The sequence below is a fragment of the Lissotriton vulgaris genome, chromosome 8, assembly GCF_964263255.1.
Source record: "Lissotriton vulgaris chromosome 8, aLisVul1.2, whole genome shotgun sequence".
Taxonomy (NCBI): Eukaryota; Metazoa; Chordata; class Amphibia; order Caudata; family Salamandridae; genus Lissotriton; species Lissotriton vulgaris.
In genome coordinates this window covers 663,684,702-663,712,135 of record NC_141696.1, presented here as the reverse complement: position 1 = coordinate 663,712,135, position 27,434 = coordinate 663,684,702, and the positions used below count along the sequence as shown (strand labels likewise).

The following is a 27,434-nucleotide window of genomic DNA, read 5'->3' as shown; positions in this document are numbered from 1 at the left end:
TAGGAAATCAAAGGTATGCAAGGGCTCCATCTCAGCAAAACACCTACACTTCTAATGAGTCAATCCATGCAGACAATAAATGAATGCAATTGACCGTAACATCATTCAGTATTGTGATGCTTCAATGGCCTAATGATAAAAGCACTACTTATCTATGCAGGTTTTTCCACAAAGAACACAGAATGAAAGCTTTAAATATTCCTGTAAGTGCAACAAATGTTTTGCTCCCATCCAGCAAAATTTCTATATTTCTGATTGCTCCTACTGATGTAGATAATGGACTATAATGAATAATGGACTCGGAAGACTAATGACTGTAGAATCAATCTGCTTTATCCAGCTTCAGTGACCTGTTTGATAAAGCACTAGCCAGATGGGGCAGAAAATGTGTTTTGCATTATTAAAAAAACATATACTCAAGAATTAGCTTTGCACGCTATTTTCAGTGCAGGAAATGTTTTGCTCCCCAGCTGCGGCACATCACTTAGATTTCTGATAAGGCTACTAATGTAGACAATAGCTCGAACCATTGTTCCATTGTATCGGACACATCTATAGCCATTTGATTTTAAACCACAATGATTTAATGGAAAAATCAATGACTTACTGTGCTATTGTCTGTGTGTCTGAGTGCCCGAGGGAAACAGATTTTTTTTTACAATGAACATTCACCTGGTTCTTTAGTATACTATCACATATTTCTAATAAATGAAGATGAGCAGAAGGTAGCTTTAGAGAAACTGATTTTACTGATGTGATCCACAAAGAGTTTGACGGGACATAAGTCTGATGCAAAAAAACGTGCATAACTAAACTTACAAAAAGTGGAACCCTAAAAAAGTGAAGGGTACCCGTGGAAAAAGAAAATAGAGAACATAACTATTTGTTCGATGGACGTGTACCATGTGCACACACAACATGCCATTTCTCTTAGTGAAGAGAGCCAACGGCTGATGTGGGCTGACCCACTAGACCATGTCCTATTCTGTGAACGAGGGAAGGAAAATGTGAATGACAATTCAACAGATCAATGAAAGAAGACTGCTGAGCGAAAAAAAACTTTATATATGATTATAATAAAGTATTTGTATGCATTCATTTTTGAAAACTAATCGTCTGAGGCGACAACTAATGGCTGCCTCGAAGGCCAGATCTTAAAAGAACAAAGTAGTACATCTTTTAACCATGTGGATGCTTCTAATTGAAACGTACACAATCGCCAGTAAAAGGACGTCATATGCACAGTAGTCTCAAATGGAATCCATTAACCACGACCTTCACTGGTTCTCCTCCTACCATTCCTTTCAAAACTAGTTTATGTACATTGGCACCTCCAGGTCCCAAAAGATCCCTCCCTTTCAACTGTGGAGTCCCCAGAGTTCCAAAGTGTCACCTTTCATTTAAGTCTCTAAATGGAGTCGCTTGGTGCTCTGCTCACAGAAAACAGCATTAAGATTAACAAATATTTAGATTATACACAATTCGCCCTCAAAGTCTCCACTGCTTCAGATATTCAATGCTTTAAACAGTGCCTGCATATCACCCAGTCCTGGATGTCCAATGCCTGCTTAAAGTCCAAGGCAAACACTAGCGAGTTCTAATTATTTGCAAAGAACAACACATGTGAAACAGTAGAAACATGAACTCAATGACATGAACCTTGACAGCTTCGAATCCCAACTTTCACTGACCACCAATTCATTTAGATATTTCCTGGACACCACCTCATACTCAAGGGACACCTTGCCATAAAGTACAAAGACAACCTGGTACAATCTCTCTTAATGGAAGTGAAACTGTTTCTTTCAGGAAGTGAATCCAAAAGTGCTGTTCACGCCCCAGTACTCTCTGATCTGAATTTTGGTAACACATGGCTCCATGGCCTTCCAGATTCCACACTGGCATCTCTTGAGCGCACTGCAACACATCTCATCCAGGGTCTCAAACAATATGATCACAACATCCTTATCCTGATGGAAATCCTGCGGCTGCTCATCCCAGTCAGCATCATCTTCAAAACCAGCTGCATAAGTTCCAAAGCTGTCACAACCAGCCCTTTTGCTTAACTTGCAGACAAGCTCACCTCAACAGATCTGATCGTTCCCAACACACCACCACAGCCATGACACCATCAGAATGCATACTAAGAGGTTTAAAAACAACATCCTCGTTTGCCTCAGGACTGCCCAAGGTTGGTACGATTTACAAAAGAGTTCAAGATTCATAACTTTAAACAACACTACATCACAAAATATTATCAGTCTGCTAACCAGCTACCGCTCTTATCACTCATTGACTTCATGCTTGTGTTTGATCATGTACAATACTCCGATATCATTTGGCTAGGTATGGGCTATAGAAATGTCACTTATGTACATACATTTATGAACCTCAAGATGAATTTCAAAAGTACAAATGTGTTTTTAATTTAACGTTTGGTGAATGAATAAATAGTAGTACCATTGTTTTGGGAGCAATGAACTTTTTATAAAAATGGCGTGCAGCATTCATTTAGAACATTGCGATCTTGGTGGGATTGAATGCAATTCTGTGATCGCAGTTCCACAGGGCTTTGTTTCATCTAGACTTGACAGGCCCATTAAGAGAGGAGGCGGGCTTACGGTTATTTACCATGAACATCTCAGAGCTATCTTCTCCGCAGCGCCCGATCCTCATTACGAAGGGTTGAACTTCTCGTTAGAATTAAATCCAAAAAATACATTTAAGGGCACCCTAGTTTACCGTCCCCCCCCTGGGTCTAGAGCGAGTTTCATTACTAATTTAGACTCACTGCTAGAAGCTTACCTCTCCATAAAGAGGTCTACGATTTTGGGTGACTTTAATATACACCTTGAGGTGTTGTCAGATAAAGACCCAGCCATGCTTACGGAAACTTTAGGCAAGTTGGGATTACCACAGTACACAAACCCACGCACGAGGCAAGGCTCACCCTTGATGGTATATTCGTCTCTGTACCAGGGATGACAGTGAAGGAGATTTATCCCCTTTTCTGGTCGGATCATTCCATAATTATATTTGATTATTCATCGCAAACTACACCCGAAGCCTGGGCTGCTAAAGTACAGGAAAAAACCTACAAAACATGGAATAAGATAGATATAACATGCTTGAACTCCAACTAGAACAGACACGACCGACCTTGAGCACGCATGTAGATCAGGCTGTTGAGGAACATACAGATTGGCTTAATGACAACTTTAGGGCTACAGTGCCGATCTGTAAAAACTCTGGGAACCATACTCAAACCTCAGCCTCATGGTTAATGGAAGCTCTGTGACAAGAGAAACGAAAATGTCGCAGAATGGAAAGGCACTAGAAAATGAATTATGAGGCAGAAGAAAAAAACTGTTACAAATATGCACTAGCCAATTACAAATCCCTACTAGCTACTGAGAAAAGGATCTTCTTCACCTAACAGATAGAACATTCCAAAAACTCAGCAAAAAAGCTATTTGGGGTGGTAAAGAAGCTGGTGGCCACACCCAATAGATCAACACCAGGGAGCAGTCAATCCCTATGTGATGACATCCAGGAAATCAAATCAGGGTCCCCGTTGGATCCTTGCCCCTGCAGTTCTAAAAAATATATTAGGGGAGGTAAGACCTATATTTACAAACATATTTAATAGTATGTTTTCATCAGGCACCTTCTCATCAGTCTGGAAAGATGCAGCCATTCTCCCTTTATTAAAAAAGCAAATCTGGACACATCTATAACAAGCAATTATCGCCCAATTGCTCAGCTGGCTTTCCCTGCAAAAATGGTGGAGAAAATAATGAACACCAACTTACACAATTCATTCAAGAAAATTGATTACTCGATCCCTCTCAGTTTGGCTTCTGTCCAGGGCATAGCACGGAGACAGCACTTATCAAGGCCACCGAGGAGATCAGAGCAGTGATGGATAAGGGAGGTACTGCTGTGCTGATGCTCCATGATATGTCAGCAGCCTTTGATACAGTGCACCATGTTTCAATGCTACAGTGTCTGGAACACATAGGGGTCAAGGACCAAGCACTTTCCTTAATATCATCGTTCCTGAAGAATAGAAAACAGACAGCGACCCTAGATCAGTTTCAAGCAACTCCTTAAGTACATCCATGTGGGGTTCCTCAGGGCTCTACACTAAGCACATCCTTATTTAATGTCTACGTATCAGAACTAGCCCCGTTAATACAGTTTCTTTTCAATCTGACATACGCCGACAACATTCAGATTGTGGCTGCGGCATACAAAAACACAATATCCCCTGCAATGCAGTTTCAAAAATGCATGAGGGAAATTAGTTACTGGATGGGAAGACATTGTCTAAAGCTGAACTTGGATAAAACCAAAGTGGTGATTTTTGGTAACCTTCAACCTAAATGGGATGGATTATGGCGGCCGGCTGAAATTGGACAGCTTCCGAACCCAGTAGAGAAGGCTACAAACCTTGGGGTGCTGTCTGACAGCAAACTCACCTACTCCCAACAAACTAACACCACAATCTCAACCTCATTCTGTTTGATAAAGAACTTAAGAAGGTAATGCCTTATATTCCCACAGATCTCAGGATAACAGTTGTAACGACTTTAGTGCTATCAAAATTAGATTATAGTCATTGGCCTCTACCTTGCGTTACAGAAACAACATCTGATAAAACTCCAGATGGTGCAGAATGCTGCAGCCAGGCTTTTACTGAACATACCTAAGTATCAATCAATTGAAGAGGAGATCCAGAAACTTTATTGGTTGCCTGTGGTGCAGAGTATCAAGTTTAAAGGCACTTTGCCTAGCTTACAAAGCATTGAATAATATAGGACCTGTACCTTTGAAAAACCTCTTCTCCTGGTACCACCCAGGCAGACAGTTAAGGTCTACCAATGCCAGATTAATGCAAGGATTCAAACCTCAAGTTGGGGAGGCCAAAGTATTAGCTATTGTCCAGCCAAGCTATGAATACACTCCCGGCACACATGAGAGAGGCAAACTCCCTCATCTCTTTCAGAAAAGAATTGAAAACGTGGATATTTTTAAATTAATCCACCTCCTCCCCACTTCGCTCAGGGTTTACGGTCAGGTTCAGCGCCATGACACCTCAAGGTATTTGCGCATTTTAGAAATCATAAAACAATAAATAAATCTTAAACTTGACAAAGTAATCAGGATTTCAAATATATGAATACTTGAAGTTAATTGGCACCTGAAGATTGATACATTCTTGCAAACAGTACTTCCCCAACAAACACTCGTGTTAAAAATTGTGATATGCATACCCACTGATTATCCTGAAATCTGACATGAAAATATGTTCTCATTCTGTCTGACATTAGTTCGCACACAGTATCTAGGAATTTCATACTTACACATTTAAAAAAGTAAAATCAGTTGAAATAATGATCTACTGTTAATCCAAAACAAGATAAAGCAATATAAATGCAAGATCAGCCCAAAACTGTTTCAAACCTGAAAGCCAGCTCGTTCATACGGTCTCCAAATAGAAAAATTACAGTAATCATTTAACAGCCGTTCCTACGGTTTTGAGAAAACCACACAGGTGAATATGTTTAAATCACCACTTTAGAAGTGACCACCTTCCCCATTTCAGTTTTCCATATATCCTGGGCCTTTAATTAAGACTGAGGTTGCCAACTGATGCTTATGACATAGAACTGAGTCACACAAGAAAGAAATGCACCTGGAAAGTAGAGGATGGAAAGTGTCCGGAGACATTTATATGCTAAGGTTAAATCTTCAAAAGCTATGGGTCTTGGTCCCCATGCAGAGACAAACCAACAACTCTCTGAAAGTGTCTACCTGTTACTCCAGGCTAAGTTTAGAGAGGTAGGTAGCAGGATACAGCACCCCAAAGAGTGTTACACCTAAACAATAAGGAATGCAAAACCCAAACTAAATTGTTAAGAAATACAAAATTAATTAGTTACACCCCAAACACTTAAAACTACTTAGAAACAATATATAATGGAGAAGTGGAGAAAATAGCCTTTAAATAAATAATAAAACCTTATCTTTTGTGCTGGTAAAGAGCTAAATATTCAATTATAAAAACAGAAATGAAGACTTAGTCTGCATGAAGCATAGCTTTCAACCAAAGCTGGTGTGTTGAGGTTGAGAACAGACTATTTTCTGAAGAAGAGGACTGTAAGAAATGGAGTATTATTTGAGGGAGTGAAAAACAAACTAAAATAATAATGACAATCCTTGTCAGGGTGATCCACGAAAGTCACTAAATTAACTTGTGCTTAACCTTCTGGGAGCTTGGCACAAAGGCAGTCAGGCTTAACTTAGAGGCAGTGTTTAAAGTATTTATGCACTACTCAAACTGTAATAAATAGAAAACACAACACATAAAAATCTCAAACCAATTGTGAAAAATAGATTTTTTTATAAATAGAATTACACCACAACAACAAAAATCCAATAGTGATATCAGGGTTATGAATTTTAAAGTTAAAGTTTCAAAACAGCGCCAAAAAGCATTAAGTCACAACTGCAGTTGTATTTGACCAAGAAAAAATCAAGAGCTTAGGCCCACCGTGAAAGAGCATGGTTAGATACAGGGACAAGGCTCGTCCCTGTGAAAAATGTTTCCTTCTAACTTAGTCCCTGGGACAGAAGCTAAAAATACTTGGAGCAGCAAGGAAGCAGACTGTGGCTGAAGAGGGCTATACATTGTCAAATACCCACTGGACAAGGTACTGGGAAGCCATTTACTTTTGGTGGGAAAGCTCAGAGTGGGAATAATGTGAATTTTGCACACAGAGAAGGTCCCTTGCTAGCCGGACCCTTTTTGTGCTTTCACCCAGTAAAAATTATTGCCTTTGGGCATAGTCACTTTTTTGGAGCTCAGATTCCTCCAATGGGGCAAGGCTGAAGGCTATAGATGAAGAGGGTTCCAGGAGGCTGAGTACCTTCTCTGCAAAGTCCTGCTGGATTGAATTTGGTGCTGAGGAGGAGAACTTAGCAGGAGCAACCTGAATATTTTGATCAGCACCAATGCACCTTCATCAGATTGGCTTGGCAGGTTGTTCCTGGTAAATATAAATCGCACCAAGCCATGCACAGTGTTGTCATCAGTGATGGCAGTTCACTTATCATAATTAATGTTATCGATGATGTCACAAAACATTTCATGAGTGTTGTATTACGTGAAGTCATAAGCAGTGCATGGCGAGAGAACAAGTTAAAGTTGTTTGAAATAACAACTGCTTCATTTCAGTGTTTTATAATTAAGAACAATGTTTAAATTCTCTTTTTCACTTAATTATAACATTCTTTTATAGGGGCGTGGCTTGATGCCCGTTTAGCATGGCGGCATCTGGGTAAGCTTCCCTGGAAGGGCCCGGCGGTTATGAGCTATCTGGCTGATAAATGCGAAGCTACTCAGCGACAGGAGTGTTTGAAGGTCTTCTGCCTAGGATGTGACCTCTCACATCCCCTTTTACAATAGCAGAGAGGTGTTTTCTTGATGGTAAATTTCTGTCCTCTGCGACGCAATATCGCAGCCGCCATTTTGATGTACCGATCGAGCCGCAAAGCTTTCACTTGAGGCAACAACGGTCTACAGATACATACGCCTGAGCCCTCCCGGATACTCATGACAGTGCCACTCCTTCTCAGCAGTCCCTAAGGGTGGCTCGAAATCCCAGTTTTCCTCACAATATTGCAGCAGTTGAGGTGAATTGGATGCAGCCGCCATTTGGTGGAAAGCTTCTCACTGCTGTCTGGTAAGCCTATGACTGCCTCTTCATAGTCTGCATGAATTTCGTATGGCACCTGAGTGGCTACTATATTTGCTCACAGACCTCCAACTATGACTTTCTTCTTAACTATTTTTACTCATTCTTTCTTATGATGTTATTCTGGTGCTCTTTTACTGAGGAATGGGGAATCTCAAATGGCCATTTTCATTTATTCAACTCCCATTTTAATGCATTGGTCTTTGTGGATGTGGTGCCTCTACTCCAACATAGTTGATGCTATCTAAGTGACTCTAGACGCAATATCTATCTGCTGTTCACAGTTACTTCAGCATTTCTTTTTTATGGACTACACTTATTCTTGGATAATGCCGTTCTTCAGTCTATTGCCCATTACTTTTAGGAGTTGTGGTATTCTTCTTAGGATCTTTTTCTACGTCCAACTTTGTGCTTCATAGGCAGATCGAGGGGTACTCTCTCTTCATTCTCCAAGCCAAAACAAGTCTTTGTCAAAAACTTTTTACTGAATTTTCCAGACTGGAATACTCTTTGGCATCCCGCCTACGGACTCTACTACAACAATGGATCCCTCCCCTGCACTAACAGAGAAATCCAATATAAAACGCCTAAAAAAAGACCCTTCCTCTCCGCCTACATTTTTTTCTCCTGTTTCAATGGAGTTACTGCTGGAAGAAATAAGGGCCCTTCCACCCTTTATGGAGGAAATCTATAACAAACTACAACTTCTCACTGATAGTTAGTCTCAACTCGACACAAGACTCACAGCAGTAGAGCACAGCGTGTCCTCATTTGGGGACTCTAGTGCCAACGTTACTCAACTTCAATCTCAAATTTCAGAGCTCCAAAGGCAGGTTGAAGACCTTGAAAATCGCAACAGGAGAAATTATCTGCGTATTTATGGATTGATGGAAGTGTCTGAAGGTATGGATCCCCTCACCTTCTTTAAATCTCTTCTTCCCACACTACTTCACATGCCAGAAGAGACTGTGCTCACCATCCAAAGTGCACATAGGCTGGGTCGTCCCCCCTCAAATACTTCACCCTCACAACGATCAAGAGGAGTCATCCTATACATCTTAGAATGTACTGATCTGTTAAAAGTTCTGTCAGAGGTCAAATCCTCCCAACAAATTACATGGTCAGTCTCAACCTTATTTTTCGTACAGGATTACGCCAAGACCACTGCCAACAGACGCAAGGCATTTCTCAGTATGAGACCTGATCTTCGATCAATGGGAGCCCGCTATGGTCTCTTTCAACCCTGTCTTTTTAAAGTCACGTCCAACAACATATGAAGATCCGCTATGACTACAAAGTTTCATAAACTCATGTAAGACAAATCATATGGATTTTTTGGGACCCTCGTCTACCCTGAGGAACCCTACCTTCCAATAGGTCGATACCTATTCGGACCCAATCCCCCCCCCCCACAAGGATCCATACATAATTATACAAAAATAACTAGAGAACTTTTCACGGTGAGGAAACAAATTCTTATCACTGCAGGGATCCCCTACATCCCTTCCTGTTTCTCATTTTGAATCTTAACAATGAGCATATCTGCTTCATTTGTGGACCGGATCATGTGCATATGATTATTCCACATTACTCTTAGTGTAGCCGGGAACCTTAATTGAGCCTTAGCCCCAAGACTGTTTAATTCTGCCAATCTTTTTCCCAGCTCCCACTGCCTCATAGCTGTTATATGTGAAATATCGGACCTAATAGAAAAGGTAAATGGAGTTCTGTCTGCGAAAGGAGAAGATATAGTTCCTGCTTTTAAGGCTGCTGATAAAATCTGTTCCTTCACTGAATAGGAAAGAAAATTAACCAATATTTCCATGGTTTCTGCTTTCCCAGGTTTCCTTTAAAAAGGGTCTCTATGCACCCTCTGGATTTAATTTTTTAGGTCAAAACTCGGGAAACCCCCCGCGACTGTAGCTTTCAATAGCAAAATCACAAAACCCTTTATGTCCTCTCCCTCCATCGCTTCTGGGATGTTCAGGAATTTCAAATTGATTTGCGAGAATGGTTTTCACATCTCTCCAGGTCTTCTTTAAGCTCTTTATTTTGCAAAGCTAACTTCTCAAGTTGGAGAGATGACAACTCAATGACACTCTTCATCCTTGGGATCTCAGCCTCTATTGCTTCTGTTCTTGCAGTGACCTCTTCCAGTTTTTACGCTAGGATCTCACAAGAAGACCTAATGTCCGCCTGATTCGCCTCAGAAACTAAGAACCTGTTTGCCAACTCGGCTTCATTCACCTCTGACACAGTAAATCTGTTCGCCATTTCGTCTTTTAAAGTAAGAAGAATGTCCACCAAAGAATGAGTACGTGCCTCGGGACAGGGGGCCGTACTTGAAGTCAGACCCCGTGAGTTTTTAGCAGTGAACTAGGACTGATTTCACTTCCCGCGGTAACTGCATTCTTTTCCGTCTGAATCGCCTGAGCCACCTTGTTCTTGTTTTTATCAGTTCCAGATCCCTGAATAGTTCCTACTTCATTGCTATACTCCGTAGCTAAACCAAGGACGGACCCAGAGCCTGCCACGAGATTGGGAGAGTCCTCCAAAATTTTTGTATCAGGTCCTTCTCCTTGGACCAACACCGAATATCTGTAAGAGAGGGCTATGGCTGGATTCGCTTCTAGATTAGTGTCTAATGTCCCAGTGAAGTCTGTTGAATCTGTCCGCACTTCTTGTTGAAAAGTGATGACATCCTCTTGAGGAAGCCTCTGCTTAGCCTGTTTCACTTTTAGACTCTTTTTTCCTGGGGTTCCTGGAGTCCCTGGAATAGGTACAGCTGTTGAAGAAATAACTGGGACTTCGGTAATCCGAGAGCTTGACTCCGGATTAAACTCAAATTTACTGCCTGATTTCTCACCCTCCACCACTCCAGTAGACAGGGGTGGTAAAGGTGAGGTTTTGGTAGTGGACATGGCCATAACCTGGTAGTAGGATTTCAGTGAAGGGGTTATTTTTGTTTTAGAGAAGGTTAGCTTTTTATCACGTATTTTCCCTTTACCTCTTTGGTTTCTAGGCTTAGGGGGAGGTGTTGTTAGGCTTTTACTCCCAGCTTGCTTGGACTGGGTTGCCGTGGGTTTTACCTCAGCCACTGGTGGTGATACTCGCTGTGGTAAACTGAATTATATAATCATGTTATTGGAAGCTAAATGCGCCGCCCTGGCCCGCAGTGAGTGCCTTGTGATGTTCCCTCTTGCAATTCCACTCCCTTCTCCATACAGTCCAGTAATGCCTTGTAAAAATTGCTCCCTACCTCTTTAACCAACTCGGTTTTATCGTTAACCTCCTGATTTAAATAGGGACCTGGGTACAAAAACTCATTACTCCCCCTGCACACACCCCTAACCCCAGCTCTTACCTACGGTGGGCACCGTGTGCTTTGTATACTCTGCACACTCTGTAATCCACAATTTCTCCAACCAGCTCTATATTGTGCCCAAACAGTAAAAATACTTCTCCTCCACTCAATCGCGCCTATTTTCCACCTCCAGCCCGAGCCTGGTGTGTTCAAACAAAGTCCCGACTTCAGGGAGCATCCGGGGGCCATAAACACTAGAGCGCCAACCATACCAGCATCGCCTTCATCACCCGCCTCAGACGCCTCCCGCATCCCAGCTGCCAAAGCGCGCTGCAATGCCATCAGACTCCGTCGGCCGTCGTGTAGAGAAGCAGCCGCACGCCGGAGTAAACAACAGCTCGGACGTGCCGACCAAAGAAGCACCGTAAGTAACCAAAGATCCCGGTCCGCCTTACTGGATTAAACGCACACTGTTGTGTTATCTGCAGACATTAGGGTTCACTATGTGGGCCATTAAACTTCAAAACCCCACCGTTGATCCGGAGCCTTGACGGGGAGTGTCCGCGGCCGTTCACACGACGGCCGCCATGTTCCTCTCTTTTTGTAACCCAAAAGGCTCTACCGGATCTTTCTCAGAGGCACATATTTGTCTTATCCATAAAGAGGGTAAGGACTCAAAATACTGTAAAAATGACAGACCAATCTCCCTAGTTAACATTGATTACAAGTTTTTTTTCCAAAGCATTAGCTCTTTGCTTACAATCCTATTTACCAAATTTATTAGGTAAAGAACAATCTGGCTTCATTAAAGTTCAACGTATAATGGCCAAAACACAATTTTTTTCTATATTCGATCTAAATCTTCCATTTAAAACAACCCCTTGCAGCAATAGCATTAGACGCGGAAAAAGCGCTTGATAGAGTTGAATGGCCTTACTTCTTTTACACACATAGATGGTATTGTTTTGGCCCTATGTTTATTTCTCTAATTTCTCTTCTCTATTCAAACCCCACACTGCTGTCTTCGCTAATGGCTTAAACTCTCCATTTTTTTATTTAAGCAGGGGTGTACGCCAAGGTTGTTCCTTATCCCGTTTCCTTTTTAACGTGGTTCTGGAGCCTTTTCTTTCAAAAATACACCAAAATCAATGTATACATGGATTTGAAATCAAAACTTCTCACATTAAACTTGTAGCTTATGCTGATGATATTCTGATTTTTATTTCACAGCCACATGAATCTATCCCTGCTTTTTTAGCAGAGGTACAATCCTTCTCCTCTATTTCTGGCTGTAAATTAAATACAGATACATTTGAGATCTTGCCCCTAACCAAATATACTTTTAAAGAGGATTTTGCCTCATCTCACCTCACTAGGGGTCCCAATCATATTAAATATTTAGGGTTACACTTTACTCCTTTAATTCCTAATACAGTAGCTTAATGCATGATTAAATGTATCCAAAGGATTTCAGAATTAACTACTAAGTGGCATCCTCTTTAACTTATCATGGTGGGGTCGCCTTGATACTATAAATAAGATGCTCTCCCCTATAGTATTATATACTATCTCTAACATTCCAGTCCCTATGTCTGCTAAAATATTTTTTCAAATGAACTCTATCCTTTCCTCCTTTCTATAGAGTAACAAGAAACCTCGTTTGTGTTTATCAAAATTAACTCGCCCTAAATCAGAAGGAGGAGTCAATTTTCCTAATTTTCCTATTCATCAAAAATCTTTCCTTCTGCATCAATCCTCATATTTGTTTATTGATTCCACAGAAGAGTGTCCTTTAAGGACCTCAGTTGAATGTGTATTTGTATCTGTTTTTCTTTCAAGAGTATCTTTCTTTTTCCCACAAACCACAATCTCTTTCCACTCCTATAATCAAACTTACTTCTCTAATCCTAGAATAAAATTCTTCATTAATTCATGAGGACTTTGATTCCCTCCTTAACTCAACAATTTGGCACAATAAAGTCCTACTAATATGCAATAAACCTTTCTTTTGGAAGATTTGGAGGCAGAAAGGTTTAATTTGGGTTTGTCAATTATTTTGATGACCAGAAATTATACCTTTCCCTCTACTTAGCCAATTGTTTGGCTTACCTGCTTCTTTTATTTCTAAATATAACCTTCTCAGAAGGGCCGTACTAGACGCCTGCGCCCAATTTGCTATTACATCTGTTAATGCTCGTACTCCTGTTTCATCTGATTGCCTTCACACTCTGCTGTGCACCATGCCCAAAGCTTCCAATATTTATAATCATTTATGATGTACTAACACTATTAGACAAAAATCTAAAATAGACATTGGATGGGAACACGATTTGAAGACATCCTGGCCATTGTCTTTCTGGGAAAAATTTTGGACTAAGATACAAAAGTCCTCAAGAGCAGCCGATACAACGCAAGCACTGTTTTTTATTTATAATAGACTACTGGTATGCCCAAATACCCTAAGTTAACGGTATCCCACTGTAATGGACACTTGTTGGACATGCTCATCCCCAAATGCTGATCTGTTTCATATGTTATTTTCTTGCTCATCTGTTCACAGTTTCTGGACATGTGTATGGTCTCAAGTTAATTAAATTCTTTTAACTAATTTTTCTTTTTCACTTACTCATGTACTCTTGGGAATGAATATCCATCCAATGTCAAAATTATTGATTTGTTATTAGCAGTCGCCTTTCAGCAAATCACTAAAAACTGCAAAGACTTCACAAAATCTCCTATCAGGCTTGGTGGTATGCTGTTTGCCATAACCACAGGTTGGATACTTCTTTTGTTTATCCTATACATATGGCTATGAAACGTTTGAATTTATGGTTACCTGTTACACTGTATATTGATGCAAGTGCCAAAAGATCTTTTTTGTTGAAGCCCTCTCAACAAAAAGTGCTTAAACCACCATGAACCCCTAAATGTTCTTTTGTTTTAACTTCATATTAATTGTATTTCCTTCTTACCTCTTTGATTTCTATTCTTTCCATTTATTAATCCAATTCATGCATTTCTTTTAGAGTTTCTTTGCAATGTGATGACCTTTGATTCATTCGGTGTATTGTATATTGACACCTTTATTCTTTCAATAAAATTCTTGCTGAACTTAAAAAAATAACATTGTTTTATCTGCATATGTATGCAGGGAGAGCTAAGTCGTGCTGAAGCTGGTTCATGACATCTCTGCCATCTCTTACCTTGACAGTTGATTTAGAACATTAGGCAGCAGTTGGAGTGGCAGAGAGCAGGTGTTGACGAGTGGCTGCCTGCGTTGGTGTTACTCTGTACTTCAAATAAATAACCTATCACTTATGCTGTGTCCCGAACGTATGGATGGGTGCCCCGATCCCCCCGGGAAACCATTTTGGGCGGGGGGCGTGGTTCGGCTGGTATGCCCAAAGCGGCGTAGCCGGAGCACGCCCTTCCCGCCCAGAAGGGGTTGTCCTAGACACCCACCCGGAAGACCGCGCCCCATGGGCGTACCTGAGGAGGGTCCCCGCCCTCCCGAAGACGGATAAAAGAGCGGGAATCCAAAGAAGCGTCCTCTTGTTCCAGTGCTCTGAAGGCTGCACCACTCGTTGCTCGTGAGCCCTCGACGGAACAAGCGGCAATTTTGAGAACTTGTAATCTTGTTGTTTCTCTTTCAGTTATCTGGAGTGTGAAGGATCTGGGACTTCGTTGATCGACTAGAGCGGAGTAAACGAAGCTATGGCCGGCAAAAAAGCGGGAAAGAGCTCCGAGCTTGAGAAGGTACTGCCCACCTTGTCGAACCGAATGGCGATCATGGACCGAAAACTCTGTAAAGTTGATTCGATCGGTCGAGGTTTGGCCGAGGTTAAAAAGCAGTTAGCGGCCCAAAATAACCCCTCCGGCCGTCCTAAGAAGGTAATAGGCCCGGCCTTGCCGGGAGTCGTCCCTGAGGGTAGGGGGAAGCGTATTAAGAAGAGGGCGGTTTCCGGGGAGGATCCGGTTCCTGAGGTGCCCCCAGCCGCCCCCATCACACCGGCAGACAGCCCGGTACCGAGTCCGGATATGGGTCTACCAATCCCGGTTGTAACTACCCCTGTTAATAATGATCAGATGCCCCCGGAACTGGCCATCCAGTTAGCGGCAGTGTTACCCTGGCTCAAGAAGACAGCGGGGGGGGCAGTGGCCGGGGGGGACCCGGCTGAGGAGGCTAGACTAATAATCGAGCAGTTACGGCAGTCGAGAGAAGCCGGGACGGCGAATGTTCCTTTTGTTCCCCCACAGGTGACGCCAGGAGGACCTACGGTTAGCCGGGAAAAGGCAGCAGACACAGCGGTTGAACCCGGTAAGCACCCATTGCCAATGGCGGGGGAAGGTTCATTACCTTCAAGGCGCGAAAGGGTGGCCCAGCACATCCCTGCGGCCACAAAGGAAATGATATGGGGGGATAAATATGTAAATATGTTTTCATTGTTGACTGACCATCGCGAGATGGAATATGCAAAATCCCAGAAAGATTTATGGCACCCCAGTGTAAGGCGGGCCAAGATGGCGGAATTTAGGGTCGATGAGACCGTAGCGAACTGGGTAAAGGCCTTTTCGATATTTACGGCAGTCATGGGTGAACGAAAGCCGGAAGTGATGACCGAGTTGTCCTGTTACCAGAATAGGATTATGGATTTTTATACCATGTATGAGGGGGACGAGTGGAAAGGTTATGACATGAAATTCCGAAAAGCGAAAGAGTTTGATGCAACTTTGACCTGGGACTGCCTCGACTCGGTGTCATGGCACAAGCAGCTCTTGCCTGGTGCGGCGGGTACGTCCTCGCTGGGCGGGAGCGGGCCGGGGTCCGTTCGCCAAAAGCTGGCGTTGCCCTTTCGAGCAAGCGCCGGTGGGGAATTTCAGCCCAAGACCGGCGGAAATGGTGGCAAGCGGGGGGTTTGTTGGGGCTTCAATAGAGGCAACTGTAACAGGCCCCAGGGAACATGTAGGTTCAGGCATGCGTGTGGGGGCTGTGGGAACTCCTCACACCCGGAGAGTAGCTGTAGATCAAAGAACAGCGGAACGGGAAGAAAAGGGGGGTCTAAGCAAGAGTGAGGTGATGCTTGGGAACCGATTGCCTACACCTGTCGATATCATGGCTTTGATTCCTTGGTTGAACAACTACCCTGATCATGTATCCGCCGGGGTTTTGAGGAATGGATTCCTATATGGCTTCAACATCCCGGCGGGGGATTTTCGGGGGGACTCCTGTTGTAAAAATCAGTTATCTGTCCAACATAACCCAAGCGTAGTAGCAAAGAAAATTTCCAAAGAAGTCAGCTTGGGGCGGGTGGCAGGGCATTTTCAATGCCCGCCGGTGGCGGATTTCGTGTGTTCACCGCTAGGAGTGGTTCCAAAGAAAGACCCAGGGGAGTTTAGACTCATTCACAACTTGTCTGCCCCAAGGGGTTCCTCGGTGAACGAAGCCATTAACCCGGATATTTGTTCGGTTCGGTACGCATGGTTTGACGATGCCGTAGCCATATTAAATCATCTAGGCCCGGAGCGCTGATGGCAAAATCGGACATCGAATCGGCATTCAGGTTGCTCCCGGTACACCCGCGGGATCAGCGCTTGCTAGGTTTTGCGTTTCAAGGGAGTTACTACATGGATAAATGCATGCCTATGGGTGGCTCCATTTCTTGTGCCTATTTTGAAATGTTCAGCTGTTTTTTAGAGTGGGCGTTCACCGAGACCACAGGGCATAGGCACGTTATGCACTATCTAGATGACTTCCTGTTCTTGGGAGCGGCCGGCAGTACGGAATGTGCGCAGGCGCTGCAGGACTTCTGCATCCTCATGCAGGAGTTCGGAGTCCCATTGGCACCAGGTAAGACGGTTGGACCATCCACTTCACTGGAGTTTCTGGGAATTGAGCTCGATTCTGTGGAAGGGTGTTTCCGTTTACTAATGGATAAGGTGGCCAAGTTTAGGGCTTCCTTGACGCAATGCCTGGGCAAGGAGAAAGTGACCCTGCACCAGTTACAGCAAACCATGGGTCGGCTTAACTTTGCCTTAAGGGTGATACCAATGGCCCGCCCCTTCTCACGCTCTATTGCACAAGCTATGGTTGGCCTCAAGGAGGGACACCACCGTACGAGACTGTCGGCAGAGGTTCGCCAGGATATGCGCATTTGGTTTGCATTTCTGGCGGACTTCAACGGTCGAGTTGTGTGGAACAAACCACCAGCATCATCGGATGAACTAGGTTTGTGGACCGATTCAGCTGGGAGCGTGGGATTTGGCGCCATCTTTGGTAATCGATGGTCGGCGCAAGTATGGCCGATGTCGTGGCACTCCAGCGGTCTGACAGGTAACATTGGGTTCTTGGAGTAATTTCCCATTTGGGTCGCTCTGATGGCATGGCCAGACGACTTTAGGGACCGCTCGATGGTGTTTTGGTCTGACAATATGACTGTGGTTGAGTGCATTAATCAGCAGGCAGCCCGCTGCAAGTGGATCCTGAGATTGTTAAAAGAAATTGTTTTGCGTTGCATGAAATTGAATGTACAGTTCAGGGCAAACCATGTGCCAGGTGTACTGAATAATGCAGCTGATGCACTCTCTCGTTCACACATGCAGGCGTTCAGGGGCTATCTACCCACAGCGGACCTAGTGGCGGCACCGTTCCCCGAAGCACTGTGGCTGATCGGTGCCCCGGATTACAAGACCTCGTGGCAGCCAGTTTAGCGCCCAGGACGAGGAAGGCTTATGAGGGAGCGTTTCGTTCTTACTGCACCTTTTTAGGCCCGGCAGGGAGACATAGCTGGGGGCAGGAGGAATCCTTCCTGGGGTTCCTAGTAGCACTGCACAGAGAAGGCCGATCAGTCGCATCTGCCAACAGACATAGGGCGGCCATATCATTCATGGCACAGCTCCACGGTATAAGGGATCCAACGGGTTCCTTTTTAGTCAGAAAGGCGCTTCGCGGCTGGCGACGCCTGGAGGGTCGTAAACAAGATACGAGGCACCCGATTGGTTTAGAGAGATTGTCTCAGCTTTTAGCAAAGCTGGATGAGACATGCTCCTCCCCTTCTGAAACAGTTCTGTTCCGGGCAGCTTTCGCCCTGGCATTTCACGGGGCCATGCGGGTAAGCAAACTCGTGGCAAGGAACAAGAAAGATATGGGGGGAGGCCTTTGCAGGGATCACGTGCAAATACGGGGTGATTCGATGCTAATCTCAATAGCTAGGTCCAAGACAGACCAGGATGCTGTGGAAGATAGTGTGGTTGTGCAGCGCGCTCGAGGGTGTCCCACTTGTCCGATAAAGTGTTTAGAGGAATACTTGGCACAGAGGCCGGCGACATGGGGAGGGAGCCTGCTTAGGCACAAGGATGGCACCCCTCTGACGAGATTTCAGTTTCAGAGGGTGTTAGCACTTACGATCGCCGAGGCGGGCATGGACCCGTGCGATTTTGGGACCCACTCCTTCAGAATAGGGGCCGCTACTGAGGCTACGGCTCGGGGTCTGGGTACAGAGGAGGTAAAACAGCTAGGCCGTTGGTCCTCGAACTGTTTCAAAAGGTATGTGCGGCTGCACATGTTGTAAAAGACTGATGAAATGCACTCACGCTTGTTGTCTTTTGCTTGAATTACAGTTTCGCGAGCCTGTGACGCGGGGCGGAATCTGGGATCAACCCATCACCGGAGGACCAGCGGTCGAGGATCACCGACTGGAGAGCAAGTGGTATGGGTTGTGGGCCACTCATACGTGAGGCGCGCCGGAGAAGTATTCATGGCAGGTGACGCGATTCACGCATCTGGGGAATACGGGTTCAGAGTGACCTTCCATGGGAAGGGAGGACTCTGTTTTGACCAATTTCAATCGTTTATGGAGGGTCTTTTAGGGCGGAAAACGTCACCCCCATCTATAATCATAGTACACTTGGGGGGCAATGATTTGGTAAGACTGGGAGGACGAGTGTTAGTGGAACACATTTTGTCGGCAGTCAGCTGGTTGGCTAAGAGGCTCCCGGGGTGTACAATTGCCTGGTCCCACATGATTCCCAGGAAAGTTTGGCGGGGGGTTTTCTCTGTGTCAGCGTTGAAACACTCTGTTAAGAGGGTCAACAATAAAATTGGGAAACTGTTTCGCTCCGCGCATCTGCATAGCATTCCCCATGGGTGTATTCGGGGTGATCACTATTATCTGGATGATGGGGTTCACCTGTCCGGGGCGGGGAATGATTTACTAATAGGAGACTTCATAGCATGGCTAAGGGGTTTGAGCAGGCATGACCTTTAGGAGGTGTGGGGGGGCCGGATAGTCGGTCAACTATCCGGCCTGTGGCGGTAAGGTCATGATCGGTGAGCAGTAATTTCAAGGTCCCTAGGGGGGGCGCCACCCAGAATGGATGGGAGCGCCCGGGGGGAGGCGGCCATTGGCCCCTCCCACGGGTAGGCGGCACCCACTACGGATGGGTCGCCTAGGGGGAGACGGCCATAGGCCCCTCCCAGGGGGGAGACGGCTAGATGCCCCTCCTACGAATTTCCCGGGGGCCGGATATCCGCGACGGCGGAAGAGAGTGTGGGGAAGGGGGGGAGTCCACGCTGTCCTTCTTACAGATACCTCACACGGGAACTCGGACGACCTTTAAGATGGCGTCGAGTGAAAGGGGGCCCCCACGACAAGGGAAGTTACAGTTGGCAACGAGGGTAAAGTCCTCTGCGCATGCGCCACTCACACCGTGAGGGCGGGAGTTTGGTAGTAGGGATCTGACACCGGTTAAGACCTTGCCATTGGCCCTTAATGCTAGGATGTACAATTTTAATTTAGATTGTATACATTTTCAGGATGCTAGACTCGGCTAGGAAACCTTTGTATTAGAGAGCTGTTAAGGTTAGCCAAAGAACATGTCTTCATCAAAATGTAATGAAAGTAAAATTGTACATAATTCATGAAACCTTTTAATTTAATGTTTTAAATTTTGTTTCATATTTTAATAAATACGGCCGGGGGGGTAACTCCCCCCCCGCCTTCCAAAAGCTCAAACCTGTGTCTGTCTCCTCCCCTTGGGGAATTGGTGTTGGGAGGGGGTGGCGGGCATCCCGGCCATATGGAAAGGGAAGACCATTCGGTCCCCCCGAACGTATGGATGGGTGCCCCGATCCCCCCGGGAAACCATTTTGGGCGGGGGGCGTGGTACGGCTGGTATGCCCAAAGCGGCGTAGCCGGAGCACGCCCTTCTCACCCAGAAGGGGTTGTCCTAGACACCCACCCGGAAGACCGCGCCCCGTGGGCGTACCTGAGGAGGGTCCCCGCCCTCCCGAAGACGGATAAAAGAGCGGGAATCCAAAGAAGCGTCCTCTTGTTCCAGTGCTCTGAAGGCTGCACCACTCGTTGCTCGTGAGCCCTCGACGGAACAAGCGGCAATTTTGACCCACCCACCAGCCCCTATTGCAATGTTTTTTGAATAAAGTGATTTGATGATGATATCAGAATGTATTAAAGAAATGCAGTCAAGTGGTTTCAGCATTGAATAAATGTGTATAGGCCTTTTTTCCTTTGTTGAAAAGTAAAGGAATGTATCAAGTAATGTAATTGTCTTGTGCTTTAGGACCTTTTTCCTTTGTAGAAATGAAAAGTTGATGAATCATCAAGCTGTTTCAGGTTAGGTGAATTTTCTTCCCTTAGTAGGTAAAACAACTGTCGTATTTATTTTTTGGTCGGGCGGTAAGGTCATGATCGGTGAGCAGTAATTTCAAGGTCCCTAGGGGGGGCGCCACCCAGAATGGATAGGAGCGCCCGGGGGGAGGCGGCCATTGGCCCCTCCCACGGGTAGGCGGCACCCACTACGGATGGGTCACCTAGGGGGAGACGGCCATAGGCCCCTCCCAGGGGGGAGACGGCTAGATGCCCCTCCTACGAATTTCCCGGGGGCCGGATATCCGCGACGGCGGAAGAGAGTGTGGGGAAGGGGGGGAGTCCACGCTGTCCTTCTTACAGATACCTCACACGGGAACTCGGACTACCTTTAAGATGGCGTCGAGTGAAAGGGGGCCCCCACGACAAGGGAAGTTACAGTTGGCAACGAGGGTAAAGTCCTCTGCGCATGCGCCACTCACACCGTGAGGGCGGGAGTTTGGTAGTAGGGATCTGACACCGGTTAAGACCTTGCCGTTGGCCCTTAATGCTAGGATGTACAATTTTAATTTAGATTGTATACATTTTCAGGATGCTAGACTCGGCTAGGAAACCTTTGTATTAGAGAGCTGTTAAGGTTAGCCAAAGAACATGTCTTCATCAAAATGTAATGAAAGTAAAATTGTACATAATTCATGAAACCTTTTATTTAATGTTTTAAATTTTGTTTCATATTTTAATAAATACGGCCGGGGGGGGGGGGTAACTCCCCCCCCGCCTTCCAAAAGCTCAAACCTGTGTCTGTCTCCTCCCCTTGGGGAATTGGTGTTGGGAGGGGGTGGCGGGCATCCCGGCCATATGTACCAGTCATGTTCAGCTTGGCTGATTTCTATTAGTAAAAACATTAGTTCTCCTTGTGAACAAAAGACTATGAGGCATATTTACAAGGGAATTGCACTGCCGGGACGTCACTTTTACAGACATTCTCGTGGCACAATGCCCTACACCATATTTAAAAAGTAGCATTAAGCCATTTTTGTGGCTTAATTGTGCTTTTTAACCCCTTTGATGCTCATGACGGAACGGTTCCATCATGAGCATCAGTCGAGCTGTGCTCATGACGGAACCGTTATGTCATGACCACGCCCGTTTTCGTTAGGGCCCAGCACCGGCGGTAAATCTGCACCACACGGATGTGGTTAAATATGCAACCCTTTCACGCAGGAATCTGTGTGAAAGGGGCATGCAATGGGTGTTGCTCTGGGCATTCTACCACAACACCTATTGCTTTTTGATGTTGTCCTAGATTTACAAGGATCAGTAACTCAGAGGCAGCACAAAAGACTAACGCCATGCAATAGCAGGCGTTAGAATGGTGCAACAAGATCAAATACTTTATTTCTCCCCTTTTGCTTTTTTGTATGTGTGTTGTGTGTTGCATTTTGCAGCACACATAGAAAGAGCAAAATGCCATTAATGATTGCTCATGTGTAGGAAGGTGTTCCTTCCTGCACATAAACAATCATTCCATGCAACACAAGCACCCTTGCACTATGGCGCAAGGGTGTCTGTGTTGGTGCTAGGCAGCTATTTTTAATGCCTGCACTAGGGGAAAAAGTGGGGTGTGCCGTATCCATGTAAGATGGCGCATCCATGCGTTTTGGAAATGGTCAGCGTGGCACTGCAAAATATGCTGCAGCTCTGTGCATTGCAATTTTCTTCTAAATATGCCCCTATACATGTGTGTGAAGGAAAAACAGGAAAACTTTGCAAATTTTTCAGAAGTTTATATCTGGATAGTCACTCTTTTGCTAGGAAGAAAAAACCCAAGACCAGTTACATATAACAAATATATTTACAGCTGTTTTTGTTTAGAAACATGCAATGCACGGTTAAATCTTTGCGGCGGTAGTTGGCCTTCATGTGATTAGGAACCAATGCATATTCCCGAGCAACAGACAATGTCTATTTTAAATTGTTAAGAAACAGAACTGGGCCCAGTAGGACAATCAAAGACCTTTGCCATTGTTCATCTGTTCTTCGAACAAATGTGAGGTGCCCAGCATCTCAAGAAATCTAATCAGGAGAAAGAGACTGTTTAGTTGTGCAGTAGATTCTGAAGTTTCTGGTTCTACGAAGGACAAATGATGGGAAACAATAACATTTCCTGAGTGTCGGAGAGGCTCCCATAGTTTATAGTGCATTATATTAGGAATACACCCTTTTATTGGCACTACGCCATTTGATCAATAGGGGGCACAATGTTCTAGTTACAAAATGCGCTGTGCAGAGAAAATGTTTTGGTGTGAAAAATCGCAACAGCTCTTCCAGTGTTATGATCAGTGGCGGCCAGCATGGATCGGAGGTAGGGGGGCGAGGCGAGGACACGGGGAAAGCGGCAGCAAAAAATAAAGTTAAAAACATACCTTCTAGCTGCTTCCTCACTGTGTTTCTCCTTAGTCGTTCCTTGCTGACCTGAACAACAGGAAGCCCACCCAGGCTACCAGTCTGCCAATCACAACGATGTCTTAGCAGTGTTGTGATTGGTCTGAGTGCCGTGTTTTGGCGCTCAGACGCTGACTGGAAGCCTGGACAATTTTCTCCATTCAGGCTGTAAGGCAGCTTGCATGGAGAACATGCAAAGTGCGCAAGACTGTTTGGGGAGCCCGAGAAGGTCGTCCAAGCAGTCATAGCGCGCTTAGGAGGGTGCTACCACTCCTCCCCTGCCCTCACACGCAAAGCTGCAGAAGTAGGAAAAAATAAAATGAGTTAATATATTTTTTCTTCTCTTTATTTCACTGCTAAAGAGCAGTGGGCGAAGCCGCCACTGGTTATGAGTCGTCTCTTCACAGGCACCAGCTTGTAACTTAAGTGGCGGCTCACTCACGCCTCTGGCCTGGGATGCTGTCGTTATCATTTTAAGGAGTGAGGAATGAACGGTCCTTGCTACTGCACTACTCACCCTTTATCCAGTGTGCACGAGAGAATGACCAATCTTTCAATACTGTGGAAGCAGAAGGAAGGCCTTAACATTGAATTCAGCAATTATTTCCGCTGCCTGTCGAAGCCCTGTACAAGGCTTAAGCTCTAGTCTCTCATTATTCAAACTGAGCAGACAATGAAAAAACATAATCCGTTTATTATTTGTGTTTACACAATATTTAAATCAATTTACACGTTTTAGCAAATAAGATCCCATACAATGCTGCAGATAGAAAAAAATTGTCAAACAAATGCCAAAACCGAGGGTGAAATGCTTACAGATCCAAAACAAGACACAAATGAATCAATGACAATGTGCCTTAGCATTACCTTGAGCTCTTCAACTGCTTTTTGCAGTTCTTCTGGACTTTTGTATTCGAAGTCCCTTTCTAGGAATTCTTCCTCCGCTTGTGTGATCCATTCCTGCATCTCGGAGAGGTCCTTCCGTAAGCGGACAGTCTTATCCAGACTGCCCTTCAGAGCAGATTTCTTAGCATGGGCCTAGCAAAGAAAGGCAAAGCAAGTGTTAAATGGCATAGTCTGTTTCTGTCCGAAGCCAGCCAAAGAAGCGCGACTTATTCATGAATCGAAAACAAGGGGCTTAGCGAACCAGTAGAATGTACTCCCTTTAAATGTTAAAAGTCACACGAGGTGACATCTTCTAGCTCAGCTGTGAGCGGCGAGAAACCACAATGCTTCAATTGGAAAATATCACTCTTATGAAACTGGACGGATTGCCCTCAGGCAAATCTCTCTTGTCTGGGAGACTGTGGGTCTTAAATACAAATATGTTCGCATAACTGAAATCACAGGCCGTCCACTGACAGACCAGGAAGCAAATTTATTGTCAACTTTGGGGCATAGGTATCAACCGAATTTTGATTCGCAAAGGCTGCGAATCGCAAAAAAATTAAACAACAGGTGGTGGTGATGGACAGAGTTTCTGAATTAAGCAGAATACTCTCACCCAGTCAAGAGATCAGGGCTTAATACAACACCGTTTTTTTAGCTCACTGCACCATCCCAGCTCAGAACCTGGCTATATGCAAATTAGTCTGTCCCTGGCCCATAGAAATGAATGGGAAAGTATTCCTTATTTGCGATTTCGCAATTTGCTAATAGCAATTGAGGAATATTAAGAAATCGCTACAAAATTGCGATTTTTTTTACATACATCCCTTTTTGCAATTCTCAAATAGCAATTTCTAAAAAAATCGCTATTTGAGAATCGCAAATGAGGGTGTTGATACATATGACCCCTAGTCTTTAATTCATTGTCGAAATCTAGGACATACTCATTTTGTGTGTGCAATGCTGACAATTTCTTATTGTAATTGTCGATTTCATTCACTTGACCTCTGAATTGCATTCTTAAATAAATGTCCATCTTTGTTGAAAATTATATCTTCTCTGCGTCATGAGTCATACAATCATAATTACAAGCAGAGGTGTACAGCTCGCAGGTATAGGGAGCATGTCTAAACTTTCAAGACCCCATTGAACTGTGACTGGCCTTTGAACCCATGTTATACTTCTTTTTAACAGTACTTACCAGCTATGACATTGAGAGTCTTTTTTCAGTTACTTTTTAAAATGGGATATGCCATAGTTCCATCTAATATTTTATTGATTATGTTATTCATTTTTATGTATAGTTGTATCTTTTATGGTTGCATTTGCTTCTGAATAAAGATTTGTATTATTAAGTTCATTTATATTTGCAAATATATTATTTGGTGTGGCATACGAGGCCAAGAGATGATTGTTTAATGTCGCGCTGTAGTCTTCAATATTTAGTATGGGATATTGTTATAGCCAAAATATCGAAGACAAAAATGTCAAAGACAAAAAAAAGAAAGGTATAGGCATATGGGAAACTGTAGATTTACTGCTGTTAACTCCACATCTTCGCACCTTGAATAAATATAGACCATCTAGGTATATATGTGTGGAGTTAAGTATAGAAATCTATACAAATGAACCTATCAATACTTTTGTTATTGATATTATGGCTATGTTTTTAACGTACAACAATATATTTTACTAGATATTCAGGACCCACACCTACGGCAGTAGTTCCATGTATTGAAGGGTAAAATACCCATTTAAAGAAAAACTAAATTCATCAGTATCATAAGGAGTAGCAGTGAAGAATATAATGCTGCAGTAGAGAATAGTGGGTGAAGAGGGATTGTCAAACTGCGAGAACAGAAGGAAAGAAGAAGAAGTCCGGGTTCAGTTATATAGTCATGCTTTGCCGTGTGGAGTCCCTCAGGAATCAGGTTTGAGCCCAGCCCCTTGTCCGAGCAGGAGGAGACTGTGGCCTCACCCTATTTTCCTATGCAGATGATACGCAATCATCTCTTCCTTGTCACTCACTCAAGACCACAGCTCTGTGTCTTTGTACTCCTGCTTGTCTCAAGTAGCCTCATGGATGAACAACACCTCACTGTAAGTGAATGGTTGAAAAATTGAGGTGTTGATCTGTGGTAAAAACCCGAGCCTCTGGGGATGACAGCATTGGCCAGTGGCATTGGGTGATATCCCTATTCCTGTTTCCAAAGTTAAGAGCTAGAAAATAAGCTTTCCATGAAGCCACATGTGGCAAAGGTATCTGAAACTTGCTTTGCTACCCAGAAATGGCTAAGGAAATTAATATGGATCTTCCCCATATCTGCTCAAAGAACTACAATTTAGTCTCTCATCCTATCTCACCTGGACTATGATGACATACTCTACCTGGGGGCAGATAAAGCTTCCATGAGACGTATGCAGGAGGTGCAGAATGAGGCCACAAGAATGACCTATCAACTGCCATAACATGCCATGGTTACTTCTGTCAACCGTGAGCTTTATTGGCTATGGGTTGAAAAACATGTCCAATTCAAGGCTCTGTTCTATGTCTTCAAAGCCAGGGTGGGGATGCTGCCTTTCCCCACCCAATCAAAGGTTTGATAAAATCCCATCAGCCCACTCACATCTGCATTCCAGCAAACTCTCACTGTCAAATATTCCTAAAATTAAATTCATTTGCATGGGAGGTCACCCTTTTACATTACTTGGCCCTAAGCTCTGGAAGGCTCTGCCAGACCATCTGAGATGCTGCACATCACTGCCAACTTTTCGCAGACTACTTAAGACACTGCTGTTTTGAAGTATTGTTACCTGTATAAACGGTATCTGTTGCTAAAAACACTAGGAATCCCCAAGTGGGAAGCTCTTCACTTTATAAAAGCATCTTAACATTACACTAACATAACATATTAGAAATAATGAGACTTAAGAATCCACATGTTCAAGAGGGTAATAGAAGAAATTCAAGATGTCTTAAACTAGGTTAGTAGCAATTGATTTTTCAAGCTTGATACCAATGATTTGAATGAAAGGTCCAGCATTATCTGCTATCTCTCTAGTGCTTGGAAAGGCTATCAGCCAGGCTTCTCTGGTGAGAAGCTAAATGACTTGCAGTTTCTGCTGTTGGCACATCCTCTTCTTTGAGCTGGTATAAGACTATTTTAGTCAGACTCTCCTCTCTCCCCATGTGACCATATTAGTGCTTTCACATATGATTTTTCTATGTGTTCTGCCCCTTTCAGATATATGCATATTCTTTCTCAGCTGCTACTCTTAATGCCAGTAGTTGAGACACTCCATGGCTATGTTATGTCACTGAGGGCCAAATTTATATATTGGTGATATGTATACTTCATCAAAGTGGGGACAGATTATGCATACCACCAAGATAAAGGTTTGCATGCCAAATTTGTAAGAAGGCAGATTTTAGGT

At 44.1% G+C, this 27,434-nt stretch overlaps 1 protein-coding gene across 1 annotated transcript in view; it reads right to left on the bottom strand.

The window, feature by feature from the left end:
* DMD (dystrophin) overlaps nucleotides 1–27,434 on the bottom strand; it is a 4,652,165-nt gene that overhangs the window by 4,571,602 nt on the left and 53,129 nt on the right. Inside the window, exon 3 of the mRNA XM_086934537.1 lies at nucleotides 23,979–24,149. The gene's annotated coding sequence lies outside the window, so the exon portion shown is untranslated. The remainder of the gene's footprint in view (nucleotides 1–23,978; nucleotides 24,150–27,434) is intronic.